We start from the raw sequence: 16,897 nt of genomic DNA on the forward strand, positions 1-16,897 counted from the left end.
ACAATTGGGAAGTTAGTGGTGGTTTGGATGGTGGAGTTAGGGGCCAGGTCTTTTACTGCGAAATGTCATTTCAGAGTTAATTTACGTAGATATTGGTTCAGGTCGACAAATAATTTGAACATGTCGGGCCCCTTTGTAGGACAGAATGAAAGCCCTTTTGAGAGTACTTCCACCTTAACAATGCTAAGATTATGGCTTGAGAGGTTGAATATTCCTTTCTCTTTTAGGTGTTTACTGGGCTCTGATGTTGGCTCGGCTGTTCGGGTCGTGATTTTTTGACGTCTGGACCTGCCTCTCTTTCCTCCTCTACATCCTCTTCGTCGGACATAACTCTTTTGTTTTTACGGGAGAGTGGCTGGATTGGACTGTAGAACTTGGTTATTTTTCGATTTTGCTGTGAGCGTATGTTCTGAAAAGGATTGGGTTGGGTCGGTGTAAAGGTCATGTCCACACACACACACAGGGGGAAGGATAGTGACCACTGCGCTCCACCCTCACCCCTGGCCCTGCCTACTTGCCTCACGAGTCCTGATGACAGGGGACAACTGGACGACAGTCCCTAACTTAGGATACGTGCAGGGAAGACAGACAAGACAAAATACGGAACATGAACGGACCGGGTCAGAACCAAGAGAGCTACGCAGTACAAAGGTTTAAGCAAAGAATGGTCAGGAGAAGCCTGGGTCAAATACCAGGAGAGTAGAGAAGTACAAGAGGAGTCCTAAAAGAGTAGTCAGGTGGAAGCCGAGGTCACAATACCAGGACGGATGCGCAGTACAGGAAGAGCAGGCAAAGGATCGTCAGGGAACGGAATCAGGTGAGTATTCAGTAGTCCAACAAATAGCCAGGAACCTAGAAAATTAACAGGCAATCTGTGGCTAGCAGGCTGCCTGTATTTATAGTGGTGAGTGAGGGTCATGTGACGTGGCCAGCGTTACATGACCGACAGACCAACCAGTTGAGCACCGAGTGATCAGCTCGGCGCTCAAGGCAGACTTAGGAGCAGGGAGCCACCCAGCAGTAAATCCGCCCTGGGAATGAGGTCAAACACAGATCCTCATTCCCAAAGCAAAGCAACAGTTCTGCGGGCAATGGGGGACCGAGTGCACCTTCGGAACCCCATTACAGTACCCCCCCTTTTACGAGGGGCCACCGGACCCAAGACTTCAGGCGATGGCTTTTCAGGGTGTTCTAAATGAAATTTACGAACCAGTCTAGGAGCATGAACCTCCCTGGCAGGTACCCAAGATCTCTCTTCAAGTAGATACCCCTTCCAGTGAATCAGGTACTGCATGGAGTTACGCACCTTCCTGACATCCACTATTTTAGACACGACATACTCGACAGCATCATTAACAAGAACCGGCGGAGGCGAGGCTTTCGATGGTACTACCGGTTCAAAATATTTTAGATTTAGAGATTTATGGAACACATTATGAATGTGGAATGACTTGGGCAGCTCCAACCTAAATGATACCGGGTTAATCACCTCCGTGATCTTATATGGTCCAATAAAACGAGGAGCAAATTTTCTAGAAGCTACCTTGAGAGATAGATTCTTGGAGGACAACCATACTTTATCCCCAACCTGAAAGTTCACCCCCCTTGAACGTCTCCTATCGGCCTTGAGTTTTTGAGAACTTTGAGCCTTTTCTAGGTTCGATTGAACAAGGGCCCAAACTGTGTGCAGTTCGGAGGAGAGTTTATCAGCTTCAGGGTTAGAGGAGGAGACGGACGACCCAGAATGAAAACGGGGATGAAAACCATGGTTACAAAAGAAAGAGGAGACCCCAGCAGAAGAATTGACATGGTTATTCAAAGCAAATTCAGCCAACGGAAGGAATTTGACCCATAATTGCTGGTCATCAGCAACATACAACCTCAGGAATTGTTCCACAGACTGATTAAGGCGTTCAGTCTGCCCATTACTCTCAGGATGGTAGGCGGAAGAAAAAGACAACGAAATTTTACATCTTTGACAGAAGGCCCTCCAGAATTTGGACACAAACTGCACACCCCTGTCCGAAACAATATTTTCCGGGATGCCATGTAAACGAACAATCTCTCTCAGAAAAATAGACGCCAGGGTTTTAGCATTCGGAAGTTTAGACAGGGGAATGAAATGAACTATCTTGCTAAACCTATCGACCACTACCCAAACCACAGTCTTACCCTCCGCCAGCGGTAGGTCAGTTATAAAGTCCATCAAGATATGGGACCAGGGTCTACTGGGAATGGGTAGGGGTCATAGGTTACCAGCAGGGCGAGTCCTAGGTGTCTTAGACCTGGCACAAACCTCACAGGCTGACACGTAAGACTTGACATCCCTGGTCAGAGTAGGCCACCAATAAGATCTAGAAACCAGATCCTTAGTGCCCTCAACACCTGGATGTCCACAAAAGGCAGAATCATGACACTCACCCAACAGCTGGAGATGAAATTGTACAGGAACAAACAACTTATCTGTTGGGTTGGATGCCGGTGCCAGATGTTGTTCAGACCTAATGCGAGCCGAGATATCCTGGGTTAGAGCCGCTAAGAAGATGTTTGCTGGTAGGATGGATTCAGGCGGCGTCTCAGTGGGTTGAAAAGCATGGAAGCTCCGAGATAATGCGTCTGCCTTCACATTTTTACTTCCCGGCCTGAACGTAATGGAGAAATCGAAACGGGTAAAAAACAGAGCCCATCGGGCTTGTCGGGAATTCAACCTCTTTGCAGACTCGAGAAACATTAGGTTTTTATGATCAGTGACAACAGTTACTTGATGCCTTGCCCCCTCCAAAAAATGTCTCCACTCCTCAAATGCCCATTTAATAGCCAGCAGCTCCCTATTCCCTATGTCGTAGTTTGTCTCCGTGGGAGAGAATTTCCTAGAGAAAAAGGCACACGGTCTCAGGTTAGTGAGGCTAGCAGGACCTTGTGAAAGGACTGCTCCTGCGCCGTCCTCGGACGCATCCACCTCCACAATAAAGGGTCTCTCCTGATCAGGCTGGATCAGAATGGGAGCGCTACTAAATGCCTTTTTTAATGTTTCAAATGAAGAAATGGCCTTGGTAGACCAATTCTCCAAATCCGGCCCTTTCTTAGTAAGGTCGGTCAATGGCTTAGCAATTACAGAAAAATTCATGATAAATTTACGGTAGTAATTAGCGAAACCCAAAAACCGTTGTAAAGCCTTTAAGGATGAAGGCCTTACCCATTCCTTAATTGCTAAAACCTTACCAGGATCCATCTTAAAGGCGTGAGGAGTCATAACATGCCCTAGAAACAGTATCTCCTGTACACCAAAGACACATTTCTCTTGCTTAGCGGATAGCTGGTTCTCCCTCAACACCTCTAATACTTGTTTGACATGAGACACATGAGATTCGAAATCAGGAGAGAATATCAAAATGTCGTCAAGATAGACAATAATAAATTTACCTAAGAACTCCCTAAGAATATCGTTCCTTAAGTTTTGGAACACAGCTGGGGCATTGCTGAGTCCAAAAGGCATAATCTGATATTCAAAGTGTCCTATCGGAGTATTGAACGCTGTCTTCCATTCGTCTCCCTCCTTGATTCGGATTAGATTGTATGCTCCTTTCAGGTCAATCTTGGAAAACCAGGTTGCCCCCAAAACCTGGTTAAATAAATCTGGAATCAATGGGAGAGAGTATCTATTTTGGACAGTGATTTTATTTAATCTCCGGTAATCAATACAAGGCCTAAGACCACCATCCTTCTTTTTAACAAAGAAAAACCCTGCTCCCATAGGAGAGACTGAAGGTCTAATATGCCCTTTAGCAAGGCTCTCCTTAATATAATCTTCCACAGCCTTGCGTTCGGGCCCTGAAAGATTATAAATTCGACCTTTAGGAAATTCGGCACCCTCAATTAGCTCTATGGCGCAATCATAAGGTCTATGGGGGGGTAGAACCTCTGGAGTAAGGGACGAGAACACATCAGAATATTCCTTAATAACAGAGGGTAATGTATTAGACCTTACTGAAACCCCAGCCTGGACCACGGACAAGCATGAGTCACACTTAGGTCCCCATTTCACCAACTCTCCTTTGGACCAATCAATTGTGGGGTTATGTAAACGGAGCCAAGGCAACCCTAGTACCACCTCAACCTGTAGGTTCTCCAGGACTAGAAGAGAACATCTCTCAGAGTGGCACACACCCAAGGACAGAGAAATTTCAGAGGTACATGACCTCACCGTACCACCAATCAGGGGAGTAGCATCAATTGCCATGACATGGATAGGTGTAGGTAAAGCAAACATTGGAATACCCAATTTACTAGCAAACTCAAAGTCAATAAAGCTGGCCGCTGAACCGGAATCAATAAAGGCCTTACCCGGCCACTTATTAACCCCCAGAGAAATTGTTATGGGTACCAAAAGCTTACCTTTAGAAAAATCAGGGTGTACCTGGTCTTTAGGTTGTCTTGCCTTAGGAGACTTGTCAGAGAGGACCCTCTTAGGACATTTGTTGATCCAATGGCCAGGATCTCCACAGTAGAAGCACTCTCCGCGTCTGCGACGAAGATTACCCCGGGTCATGCCAACCTGCATGGGTCCCTCGGTGGAGACCTCAGTGTTGTCCCTGGAAAAGGCCTCTGGCTGGACCACCATCTGAGAACAGAACTGTCGTTCTTGTCGTCTCTCTCTAACTCGTCTGTCAAGTCGGACAACTAGGGTCATTATCTCCTCTAAGGTCTCAGGAATTTGGTAATTGACTAATAGATATTTTAAATTATCAGATAGACCAGACCTAAACTGACTCTTCAGGGCTGGTTCATTCCATCCTGAGGGGACACACCACCATCTGAATTGGGTGCAATACTCCTCCGCAGGGAGATGGCCCTGAACCAGTGCCCTAAGAGCCGTCTCGACTGGAAAAGGACCTTTGGTGACATCACAGCGCTCACCACTTGGTGAGCGCGATGATGTCACCGATGGTCCTTTTCCAGCCAGGTCCTGCAAGAAGGAGAAAGAAGACGAGCCCGGCTGCGCGATCAAGTGGATGAGGTGAGTTACATATATATATTTTTTTTAACCACACAATGGACCTTTTACTTAGCATTCTGAATTAAAGAATGCTATTATTTTCCATTATTTATAACCATGTTATAATGGAAAATAATAAAGTAAATGGGGTCCCGGGTAACTCATCCCTCGTCTCCTTAGCAACCATGCATGAAAATCGCATTGCATCTGCACTTGTTTGCGGATGCTTGCGATTTTCACTTATCCCGATTCATTTCTAAGGGGCTTGCGTTGAATGAAAAATGCAGAATATAGAACGTGCTGTGATTTTCACGCAATGCACAAGTGATGCGTGAAAATCACCGCTCATCTGAACAGTCCCATTGAAGTGAATGGGTCCGGATTCAGTGCGGGTGCAATGCGTTCACCTCACATATTGCACCTGCACGGAATTCTCGCCCGTGTGAAAGGGGCCTTATGGAAACTGATGGGTCTGGGTGGTTGCCGTCTATGATGGAAGCTATTATTTCACTAATACAGATAAAGGGGAAGGACCCGCAAATAGTGAAATCCTATAGAGTTACAGTCAGGTCCATAAATATTGGGACATCGACACAATTCTAACATTTTTGGCTCTATACACCACCACAATGGATTTGAAATGAAACGAACAAGATGTGCTTTAACTGCAGACTGTCAGCTTTAATTTGAGGATATTTACATCCAAATCAGGTGAACGGTGTAGGAATTACAATAGTTTGCATATGTGCCTCCCACATGTTAAGGGACCAAAAGTAATGGGACAGAATAATAATCATAAATCAAACTTTCACTTTTTAATACTTGGTTGCAAATCCTTTGCAGTCAATTACAGCCGCCTGAAGTCTGGAACGCATAGACATCACCAGACGCTGGGTTTCATCCCTGGTGATGCTCTGCCAGGCCTCTACTGCAACTGTCTTCAGTTCCTGCTTGTTCTTGGGACATTTTACCTTCAGTTTTGTCTTCAGCAAGTGAAATACATGCTCAATCGGATTCAGGTCAGGTGATTGACTTCGCTATTGCATAACATTCCACTTCTTTCCCTTAAAAAACTCTTTGGTTGCTATTGCAGTATGCTTTGGGTCATTGTCCATCTGCACTGTAAAGCGCCGTCCAATGAGTTCTGAAGCATTTGGCTGAATATGAGAAGATAATATTTCCCGAAACCATTCAGAATTCATCCTGCTGCTTTTGTCAGCAGTCACATCATCAATTCCATCAGTTCCATTGGCAGCCATACATGCCCACGCCATGACACTACCACCACCATGCTTCACTGATGAGGTGGTATGCTTAGAATCATGAGCAGTTCCTTTCCTTCTCCATACTCTTCTCTTACCATCACTCTGGTACAAGTTGATCTTGGTCTCATCTGTCCATAGGATGTTGTTCCAGAACTGTGAAGGCTTTTTTAGATGTCGTTTGGCAAACTCTAATCTGGCCTTCCTGTTTTTGAGGCTCACCAATGGTTTACCTTACCCTCTGTATTCACTCTGGTGAAGTCTTCTCTTGATTGTTGACTTTGACACACATATACCTACCTCCTGGAGAGTGTTCTTGATCTGGCCAACTGTTGTGAAGGGTGTTTTCTTCATCAGGGAAAGAATTCTTCGGTCATCCACCACAGTTGTTTTTCGTGGTCTTCCGGGTCTTTTGGTGTTGCTGAGCTCACCGATGCGTTCCTTCTTTTTAAGAATGTTCCAAACAGTTATTTTGGCCACACCTAATGTTTTTGCTATCTCTCTGATGTTATTTTTTTTTTTTTCAGCCTAATGATGGCTTGCTTCACTAATAGTAACAGCTCTTTGGATCTTATCTTGAGAGTTGACAGCAACAGATTCCAAATGCAAATAGCACACTTGAAATTAACTCTGGACCTTTTATCTGCTCATTGTATTTGGGATAATGAGGGAATAACACACACCTAGCCATGGAACAGCTGAGAAGCCAATTGTCCCATTACGTTTGGTCCCTTAACAAGTGGGAGGCACATATGCAAACTGTTGTAATTCCTACACCGTTCACCTGATTTGGATGTAAATACCCTCAAATTAAAGCTGTCAGTCTGCAGTTGAAGCACATCTAGTTCATTTATTTCAAATCCATTGTGGTGGTGTATAGAGCCAAAAATGTTAGAATTGTGTTGATGTCCCAATATATATGGACCTGACTGTATTTCACTGCTCACTGATCTATGGTATAATAGACACTTAGTTGAGTTTTTAAAAATTAAATGATCATAAATATTGGGTTGATAGGGGTATCTATTTGGTTGTACGTCTTTTTTGTTAAGGGAAAATTAAGATGTTAGCGGATATTGGGGTAGAAGGGAGCACAGATATCATACATAGGTTTAGCTATCATCAACTAGTACATGCTTATAAAAGTACTGAGGATCAATCTGTGTTTTTTGTGAGACCACATAAAGTCCTTCAGTTATATGCGGGAAAAATGGGGGACCAAGTTGCACTTTTAGAAATATATAAAGTTATTATGACATAAATAGATTTAAAAGTGAAGGGGATTGGAACAGAGATCTAGGTGATATAACTGAGATGCAATGGGAACAAATATATAGGAATGCAAAGGGGGTACTCCTTCTCTAAACAACATAGACTGATTCATTTAAATATTTTACATAGGTTAGGCTACTTTCACATCAGCGGTTTCCTTTCCGCTATTGAGATCCCTCATAGGATCTCAATAGCGGGGGAAAACGCTTCAGTTTTGTCCCCATTCATTGTCAATGGGGACAAAACTGAACTGAAGGGAACGGAGTGTACCAGAAAGCATTCAGTTCCATTTTATTTGTTTCCCATGACGCACACAAAAACGCTGCAAGCAGTGTTTGAGTGTATCCTGGGGAACTGATCAAGATGGATCCGTCATGACTCACAATGTAAGTCAATGACACAAAAGAAAATGTGTTGGCCTTTTTAGAGATAATTCAACTGGATCCGTTCTTAACGGATGCAGATGGTTGCATTATCATGATAAAAGCGTTTTTGCTGATCCATGACGGATCCAGCAAAAACGCAGATGTGAAAGTAGCCTTATATTATACACCGAAATTTGTATATAGAATAGGACTGGTCAAACATTCTAGATGTAAATGTTTTTGGAGGAGGCAGATTCTCTGCATTTAATTTGGAATTGCCTTATAATTCAAAGATATTAGAAACAGGTGTATAATTAATGGTAAACTGGGTATAACATGCCCTATTAAACCAAAAATTGCAGTGATTGGAGATGTTGATAAATGCCCTAAAATAGGTGTTAAACGTAAGTGTCTGCTCCGTGTTTTATTAATAGCCAGGATCATAATTGCTAGGGAATGGGGTTCAGATAAAAATCCGGCTATAAAAGCTTGGGAAGGTATGTTGGATATGGTAATTAACTATGAAAAGATATATTATTGGAGTATGGATAGAATAAGAACCTGGGAAAAGATTTAGGTCCCATGGATAGGAATAAAGGTTAATAATTTTTTTCTCTTTCCAGCTGGCTCCCCTGGGGTGGGGAAAGAGTGTGGGAGCTTGATAATAATATGAATTGTTCCTAATTTTAATTGATATGTATGCATGTAATTGATATGTATTGTATCATGATGGAAAATAATAAAGAAATTTACAAAAAAAAAATACCATCATCAAATTTATTCTGCAGCAGGACAACAACCCTAAACATACTGCCAATGTCATTAAGAACCATCTACAGTGTAAAGAAGACCAAGGTGTCCTGGAAGTGAATATTTGGCCCCCACAGGGCCCTGATGTCAACATAAGTGACTCTGTCTGTTATTATTAGTGATGAGCGGGAGGTACCATATTCGATTTCACGATATTTCGCGAATATTCGAATGAATATTCGCATTATTTTCGCCGAAATCGAATATTCGTAATAATTTTATTTTTCGCGAATAATATGCAAATAAATTTTTCGTACGATTTTTTTTCCTGTATAAGGCAACGTTCCTATGACTATGGCTAGGCTAATATGTGTATTTTACCAAATTTCTTAATACTGCTCTAACTTCGTCTTTTAGAATATTCGGAATATTCTAAAAGACGGAGTTAGAGCAATATTACGAATATTCTAAAAGACGAAGTTAGAGCAATATTAAGAAATTTCGTATAATACACATAGATTGTAATTTAGCTAATATAGTGCTATAATCCTTTTTTTTTTCTTATCTAATTATTTTGGCCTCCTTTGAACTTCAGTTTTTGGAAAATATGTACACTATTAAAAAAATTACTTTAGCAGTATATTAGCTAAATTACAATCTATATGTGATTTTACGAAATTTCTTAATACTGCTCTAACTTCGTCTTTTAGAATATTCGTAATATTGCTCTAACTCTTTTAGAATATTACGAATATGCCGTATTTTTCGTATTTTTCGAATATAGTGCTATATTCTTGATTTTCGTATATAGCACTATTTTCGAAAATTTTTTAGTCATTTCATCAGTCAAGTATTACTATGCTTATTGCTAATGCTTAAAGCTTGTGTGCGGATCGCATGTTGTAAAGACGTTTTTTTTTCGCAAAGGCAAAGGCTAGGTTATGTTCCATGACAAGCAACCGTGCCGAGAATTCACTTAACATGTAAAAAGTGTTCAGTTACTCATATAATTTTGACTCTTTCTTATATTGTATGCGAAAATTCGCTACCATTAAATTCCTAAAAAAATTCTGTTCGTGTAATGGTTAGCTGGCTCTTCCCAATACTCATATAATTTTGACTCTTTCTTATATTGTATGCGAAAATTCGCTACCATTAAATTCCTAAAAAAATTCTGTTTGTGTAATGGTTAGCTGGCTCTTCCCAATACTCATATAATTTTGACTCTTTCTTATATTGTTTGCGAAAATTCGCTACCATTAAATTCGTAAAAAAATTCTGTTCGTGTAATGGTTAGCTGGCTCATCCAAACTACTGTTAGCTGCTTTTGCTTACAGCTTGTGTGTGATTTATAATATGTGAGTTGTTCTAAATGCATTGGGCCTAATAAATTATATTTCTATTATTTTATTAGCTTAAAAGGAAACGAAATTTCGTTTTAACGAATATAGAGGCAAATATTCTTATTCTTTGCGAATTCTCGAAGTTGATATTCGCAATAAAAATTTGCAATTCGAATATTCGCGCTCAACACTAGTTATTATTGCATAAGGGCAACAGGACATAACTTGGAAATTGGTATTTAGAAATATGCATTCTGAAGAGAAAAGGTTAAATAAGGTTTAGGAGGGAAGGACAAATGCAAAAAGGCACAATCTGAATTCAGATGAGGGGAAGATCAGAACCAATGTCAGGAAATATTTTACTGAAAAATTTGTAGATAATTGGAACAAGCTTCAGGCAGATGTGGCTAGATAATCAACGGTAAGTGAATTTAAAGGGGTTGGGTTGGTCCCTTTTCAGCTCACCTGAGCTGTTTGTCAAAAGGCCCTGGCTGTCTTTCCACCAGCTATGTCAACATTCCAGCACTGTAGTCAGTGAGTACCTGGGAAACAAAATTATGCCAGTTACGTCGTTTAGTCATGTAACCACCTAACCACCATACCTGTCCATAGCCGTATCCTGTTCTGTTCATGTGCTGGACACTAGTTCAAACAGTCCAGTGACTGCACAGGATTATGGCTGTGAATGTGGTAAAGAGTGGTCAACTGATTAAACCACATGATTGCTGAAATTTTGGTTTTTATGTTTGTGATGACTGCAACAGTGGGATCTTTACATAATTGGTGGACTGGCCAGTGAGGACCTTGTGACAAGCAGCTCAGATTAGCTGGAAGCTACAGTAGATGTGGAGATGAGATGGGAGGTTGATGTGATAAATCTCCGTACAGCATTCAAACAAAGTTTTGGGCGAATCGACTTTGGACCTATAATCCGAAGCTCGATTCGCTCAAAACAAGTGTTCAGCATAGTGTGTCCCGCTTCGAGACACTAAATAGCAGAAATGAGTTCCACAGGAACTCCAAGCTTTGTGTTCCACAAAAAAAGTATGATTATATTCCACAATTTGTTTGTGTGTTCCAGAAAGCTATGTATTAGGAATGTTGTAACTATGTAGAACTGTCAAATAATAAAGTGAAAGAAGAATTACTGCACCTAACGGATAAGGATTTTTGGGTGGATCAAACTTTTAGGACCGAGTTCACTGAACACTGTACTTTTTCAGGAAGCTTTCAGGATTCTAACTTGTAAAAAAAATTGTACAATATTCTCTAACCAAGGAATTGGTATTGTTTAAAAGTTAATTATGTAATTATCTTAACCCCTTCACGACCGCAATCCGTATATATACGTGATAGCTGCACATACCCCGTGCAGCTCCCACGTGTATAGACGTCAAGCCAGCTCTTTAATCCAAGTGCTGCAAAGCGCTTGGATTAAAGCTTCTTCCCCTGCCCTGCTGCTGTCACGGACAGCATACAGTCTAGTAATGCCGGCAAGGGACCAATCAGAGTGGTCCCTTGCCGGCAAGCGATCCGATTGGTTAGTCTGTGCAGACTAACCAATCGGATCGCGGCAGTGAAAAAATGCCGGTTTCAGGCTCTGATCTGCAATCAGGTAATGTGTCCTGGTGCCCCCAATCAGTGCCCCCATCTGTGCCCCTCATCTGTGCCCCTCCAAGCCCCCCCTTGTGTCCACTTGCCGCTGAAGCTTATCTCCTGCCTCCTGCCCTTATGCGGTCCGCCCCCTCCTCGCCCCATACATTCCTCCTGCCCCCATTTCGTGATGCATCACCTCCCTCAATGCTCGCCGTGACACCCCCGCGCCCCCCCCTTCCAGCGCTGCCCCCATGCCGTGCGGTCCCTTTGCTGTGTGTGATGGAGGCGGCACAATTCCTGAGCCGCTGCCATCAGCAGAGAGTGTCAGCTCTATGCTGACACTCTGCTGTAACCCCATAGATGCCGCGGCAGCGGTATCCATGGGGTTAATAGAGGGAGGGGGCTCCCTCTCTCCACCATCGGGGCTGCCGCGCTGTGATTGCAGCGCCCGATGGTAGCCATGACAACCGGACGCTTTGCAAAAGCGTCCGCTGTTGCCACCTACAGGGCATATGATTGTATTATACTTTGCAATGCAAGAGCATTGCAAAGTATAGTACAGCCATCAGCCCCACTGTATCTTCAAGATCCAAGAGGGACTTGATAAAAAAAGTGAAAATAATAAAAGCAAAAATAAATAAATAAATAAAAATGTAAAATGAAAAAAATAAATGGCTTTTTCCTATAAAAAATGAAAAAAATAAAATAAAATATATAGGTATCACCGCGTCCGTAACGATGTCTCTATAAATATATCACATGATAAACCCCGTCCGATAAACACCATAAAAAATTAAAAATGTGTAAAAAAAGCCATTTTTGTCACCTTACATCACAAAAAGTGCGACAGCAAGCGATCAAAAAGGCTTATGACCCCCAAAATAGTACCAATCAAACCGTTACCTCATCCCGCAAAAAATAATACCCTATTTAAGACAATCGCCTAAAAAATAAAAAAGCTATGGCTCTCAGACTATGAAGATACTAAAACATAATTTTTTTGGTTTCAGAAATGCTATTATTGTTTAAAACTTAAATAAATAAGAAAAAGTATACATATTAGGTATTGCCACGTCCGTAACGATCTGCTCTATAAAACTGTCACATGACCTAACCCCTCAGATAAATGCTGTAAAAATAAATAAATAAAAACTGTTCCAAAACAGCCAATTTTTTGGTCACCTTGCCCCATAAAGTGTAATAATGAATGATCAAAAAATCCTATGTACCCAAAAATGGTACCAATAAAAACCTCAACTCTTTCTGCAAAAAACGAGCCCCTGCACAAGAAAAATAAAAAACATATGGCGTTCAGAAAATGGACACACAAAAACATAATTTCTTTTTCAAAATTGCTTTATTATGTAAAACTAAAACAAACAAACAAAGAAAGTAGACATATTTGATATCATTGCGTCCGTAACAACCTGCTCTATAAAAATAGCACATGATCTACCCTGTCAGATGAATCTTGTAAAAAATAAATAAATAACTGTGCCAAAACAGTCATTTTTCAGTTACCTTGCCTCACAAAAAACTTAATATAGAGCAATTAAAAATCATATGTACCCCAAAATAGTTTCAATAAAACTGGCACCTTATTACCTAGTTTCCAAAATAGAGTCACTTTTTGGGAGTTTCTACTGTATGGGTGCATCAGGGGGGCTTTAAATGGGACATGGCATCTAAAACCAGTTTAGCAAAATCTGCCTTCCAAAAACCATACGGCGTTCCTTTCCTTCTGCAAACATAAAGTAGACATATGGGAAATGTTAAGTAGTAAATATTTTATTAGGGAAAACTTTCTGTTTTAGAAGCAGAGAAATTGAAATTTTAAAAATTGTGAATTTTTCTAAATTTTTGATAAATTTGGGATTTTTTCATAAATAAAGGTGAAATATATTGACTCAAATTTATGACTATCATGAAGTACAATATGTCACGAGAAAACAATCACAGAATGGCTTGGATAAATAAAAGTGTTCCAAAGCAATTACCACATAAAGTGACGCATGTCAGATTTGTAAATTTTGACCTGGACACTGGGGCATTAATGACCCTTGGTCATGAAAGGGTTAAATAAATACCTAACTAATTAACTTATTATTTTGTAGTATAGTAATAAAATAGAAATATGCTTGACTGTTATGTTTCAGAATTATACGTAAATACTTGGGATGAGCGAACCCAAAATGCAAAGTTCGGGTTTGTACTGATCTTTGCAAGTTTGGGTACCCGGACTTTTTAACTGAAGTCTGGGTTCGGGTTTGGTGTTCGGGTGATTTTATTATTTTCCGTTATAACATGGTTATATCGGAAAATAATAGCATTCTTAAGACAGAATGCAAAAGAATATTGCCATTTACAGGTTAAAAAAAAAAAAAAACTCGCCTCATCCACTTGATCGCGCTGCAGCAGTCTCTTCTATCTTCATTCAGCAGTAGTGATGAGCGGGAGGTGCCATATTCGATTTCACAATATTTTGCGAATATTCGATTGAATATTCGTCTTATATTCGTTGAAATAGAATATTCTTCATTATTCCATTTCATGCGAATAATATGCGATTTAAATAATCGCGTATTGCGATTGTTCTTTTGACAGTATAAGGCAACGTTCGACTAATTGACTATGGCTAGGCTAATATGTGTATTTTACGAATATTCTTAATATTGCTCTAACTTTGTCTTTTAGAATATTCGCAATATTCTAAAAGACGAAGTTAGAGCAATATTACGAATTTTCGTAAAATACACATAGATTGTAATTTAGCTAATATAGTGCTATAATCCTTTTTTTTTTCTCTAATTTCTTTTGCCTTTTCTGAACTTCAGTTTTGGAAAATATGTACACTATTAAAAAAATTACTATAGCAGTATATTAGTTTAATTACAATCTATATGTGTATTTTACGAATATTCTTAATATTGCTCTAACTTCGTCTTTTAGAATATTCGTAATATTCTAAAAGACGAAGTTAGAGCAATATTACGAATATTCTAAAAGACGAAGTTAGAGCAATAGTATTCCACTTTGGCATACTGCTCCCCGACAAGCGTCTCCGTAACCATGGGAACGCCTGTGGGTTAGAATAAACCATCGGATCTGAGTTTTTACGATCTCAGGGAAAACTCAGATCCGATGTTATTTTCTAACCCACCGGCATTCCCATGGTGACGGGGACGCTTGTCGGGGAGGTGTATGCTGAAGTTGATTAAATAACGATTTTTTTCATGCGGTCGGGCACACGTATTAACCATTACGATTTTTCTGTTGTAATATTCGTGAACTCAAATATTATAACCGAGATTATTGGTTTAGATTAGAATAGGATGAATATTCTAAAATCGAAGATACAGCAATATATTCTTTATTTTGAATATTCGTCATATTTGGTCCATCTGAAAACGTGATTCCTTCCAGCTTCAATTCAGTTGCTTGTGGGCCAATGGCTCATTGACCCACAAGCAAGAAGCAGGGAGGAATCATATATTTTCAGATGAAAAAACAAAAAAACGATTATTCGATTTTGCGAATACATAGAACTATATTCGAAATATTCGGGAAATCTCGAAGTTGCGATATTCGAGATAAAAATTTGTTATTCGAATATTCGCGCTCAACAGTATTCAGCAGGACCTGCCAAAGGACCTGTGATGTGCGCCATGACTTCACCGCGCTCTTCCACATGGTGAGCGCGGTGATGTCATAGCGCACATAGCAGGTCCTTTGGCAGGTCCTGCTGAATGAAGATAGAAGAGACTGCTGCAGCGAGATCAAGTGGATGAGGTGAGTTTCTGTTTTTAACCCATAAATGGCCATATTCTTTTGCATTCTGTCTTAAGAATGCTATTATTTTTCTGATATAACCATGTTATAACGGAAAATAATAACGTGAAGTATGGATCCCCATTGACTTCAATGGGGTTCGGGTTCAGGTAAAGTTTGGGTACTGCAAACTTTAGAGGTTTACATCTTCAGGGGTAACTGTCATCAGAAGATTTAATCAAGTTTAACATACGGTTGTAGTTTTTATTTTTTATTTTTCCACATCACAGTAAAAAAAAACTAAAATCTTGCAGTTTTAATTGGGCCTCATAATAAATAGACTGACACTTCCTATTTTGTAAATGCTACTTTTTATCAGTAATCTCATTGTCATTACAGGCAAGATTACAATAAAAATAATATATAGATAACACAAGATTTCACAGTTCACAATATATGATGGTCCTAGTTTATCTATACTCCCCCCCTCCCCCAGAACATGACAAACAATCTCCCATAGAAGTCAATGAATCATCTTCTGCCCATGTGGCTGCTGTAAAGCATATCTATAGATGCTCTTAATAATAGGTAAGGCAAAATGGAAGCCTTCATAATCATAAAATATACAATCATAAAATATAAACTATCTAATTTTAATTAGTAAAAAAAGATATATGCCTTTTAAGTCATTTGGACATAAGTTAATAGTAAAATATTGAATTTGGTGACCAGCTAGTTCCTGTTCAAAAATATAAAGTATACTAGGAAACAAGTAAAAAATTTAGTTTTTTTTCAGCAGTTGCTTATTATCTAAAGCTTTAGAATAAAAAGAGATCATAGTTACTGTAGGCTGGTAAGCATATATGAGTTATGATGAGATGTTGCATAAATTTGAACATTGCATGTGTTGTCTAGCCAGTGCAATGATTAGTTGAAGAACATTGAGGATGGTAAAAAATATGATTCAATATTTTAGCAGTGTGAAAAGTGGGTTGCCATAATGATTATATGGAAATATAATCAGGTTGTGGAGATATAGGAACTTTGTTGAGCAATCCAGTAGTTCATTTCATGTCGTAGTTAGTAGGTGAGGATAGACTACTGCAAAATCTAGCTTTGTCTTTCTGATTTCAGTATTGTCTCATATTATAGTAATATCAAATGTATAAAAAAATCCTGCTGATTATTTATAATTATGGTGATACATAAGCCTATGCAATAAGACGCAGAATAGTCAAAGCTAAAGCTGGATGAGCAGAAAGACAGTGGTTTTGTGTAAAGACTCCCTTGTACTTTTGTTAAAGAACTTAGAAGAAAGGGATCCAAGTTGTCCTTGACAAACAAACATTAAACATGAAAATAAAAGTTGTTTGCCAGTTTTGCTGACAGCGAGTGAAATGTATTCTTCATGACCTTCCTTGTGAACACTTAAAGATTATGGCAACGGTTGACACCACAGAAAGGATTGTGGATACAGAAGGAAGGCTAGTTTTCCACGTAACTTAAGCAATGCTACAGACAACGTTTTATCACTTTAAATGACTT

The 16,897-nt window shown here is 39.9% G+C and overlaps 1 protein-coding gene and 1 non-coding gene across 2 annotated transcripts in view; both read left to right on the top strand.

Moving 5' to 3' along the window:
* POU6F2 (POU class 6 homeobox 2) overlaps positions 1 to 16,897 on the top strand; it is a 956,699-nt gene that overhangs the window by 101,837 nt on the left and 837,965 nt on the right. The gene's annotated exons all lie outside the window — the stretch shown is intronic.
* Positions 11,858 to 11,943, top strand: LOC121002985. Its single transcript, XR_005779383.1, has one exon. It is a non-coding gene; the product is annotated as a small nucleolar RNA SNORD71 (small nucleolar RNA).

The sequence above is a fragment of the Bufo bufo genome, chromosome 5 (genome assembly GCF_905171765.1).
Source record: "Bufo bufo chromosome 5, aBufBuf1.1, whole genome shotgun sequence".
Taxonomy (NCBI): domain Eukaryota; kingdom Metazoa; phylum Chordata; class Amphibia; order Anura; family Bufonidae; genus Bufo; species Bufo bufo.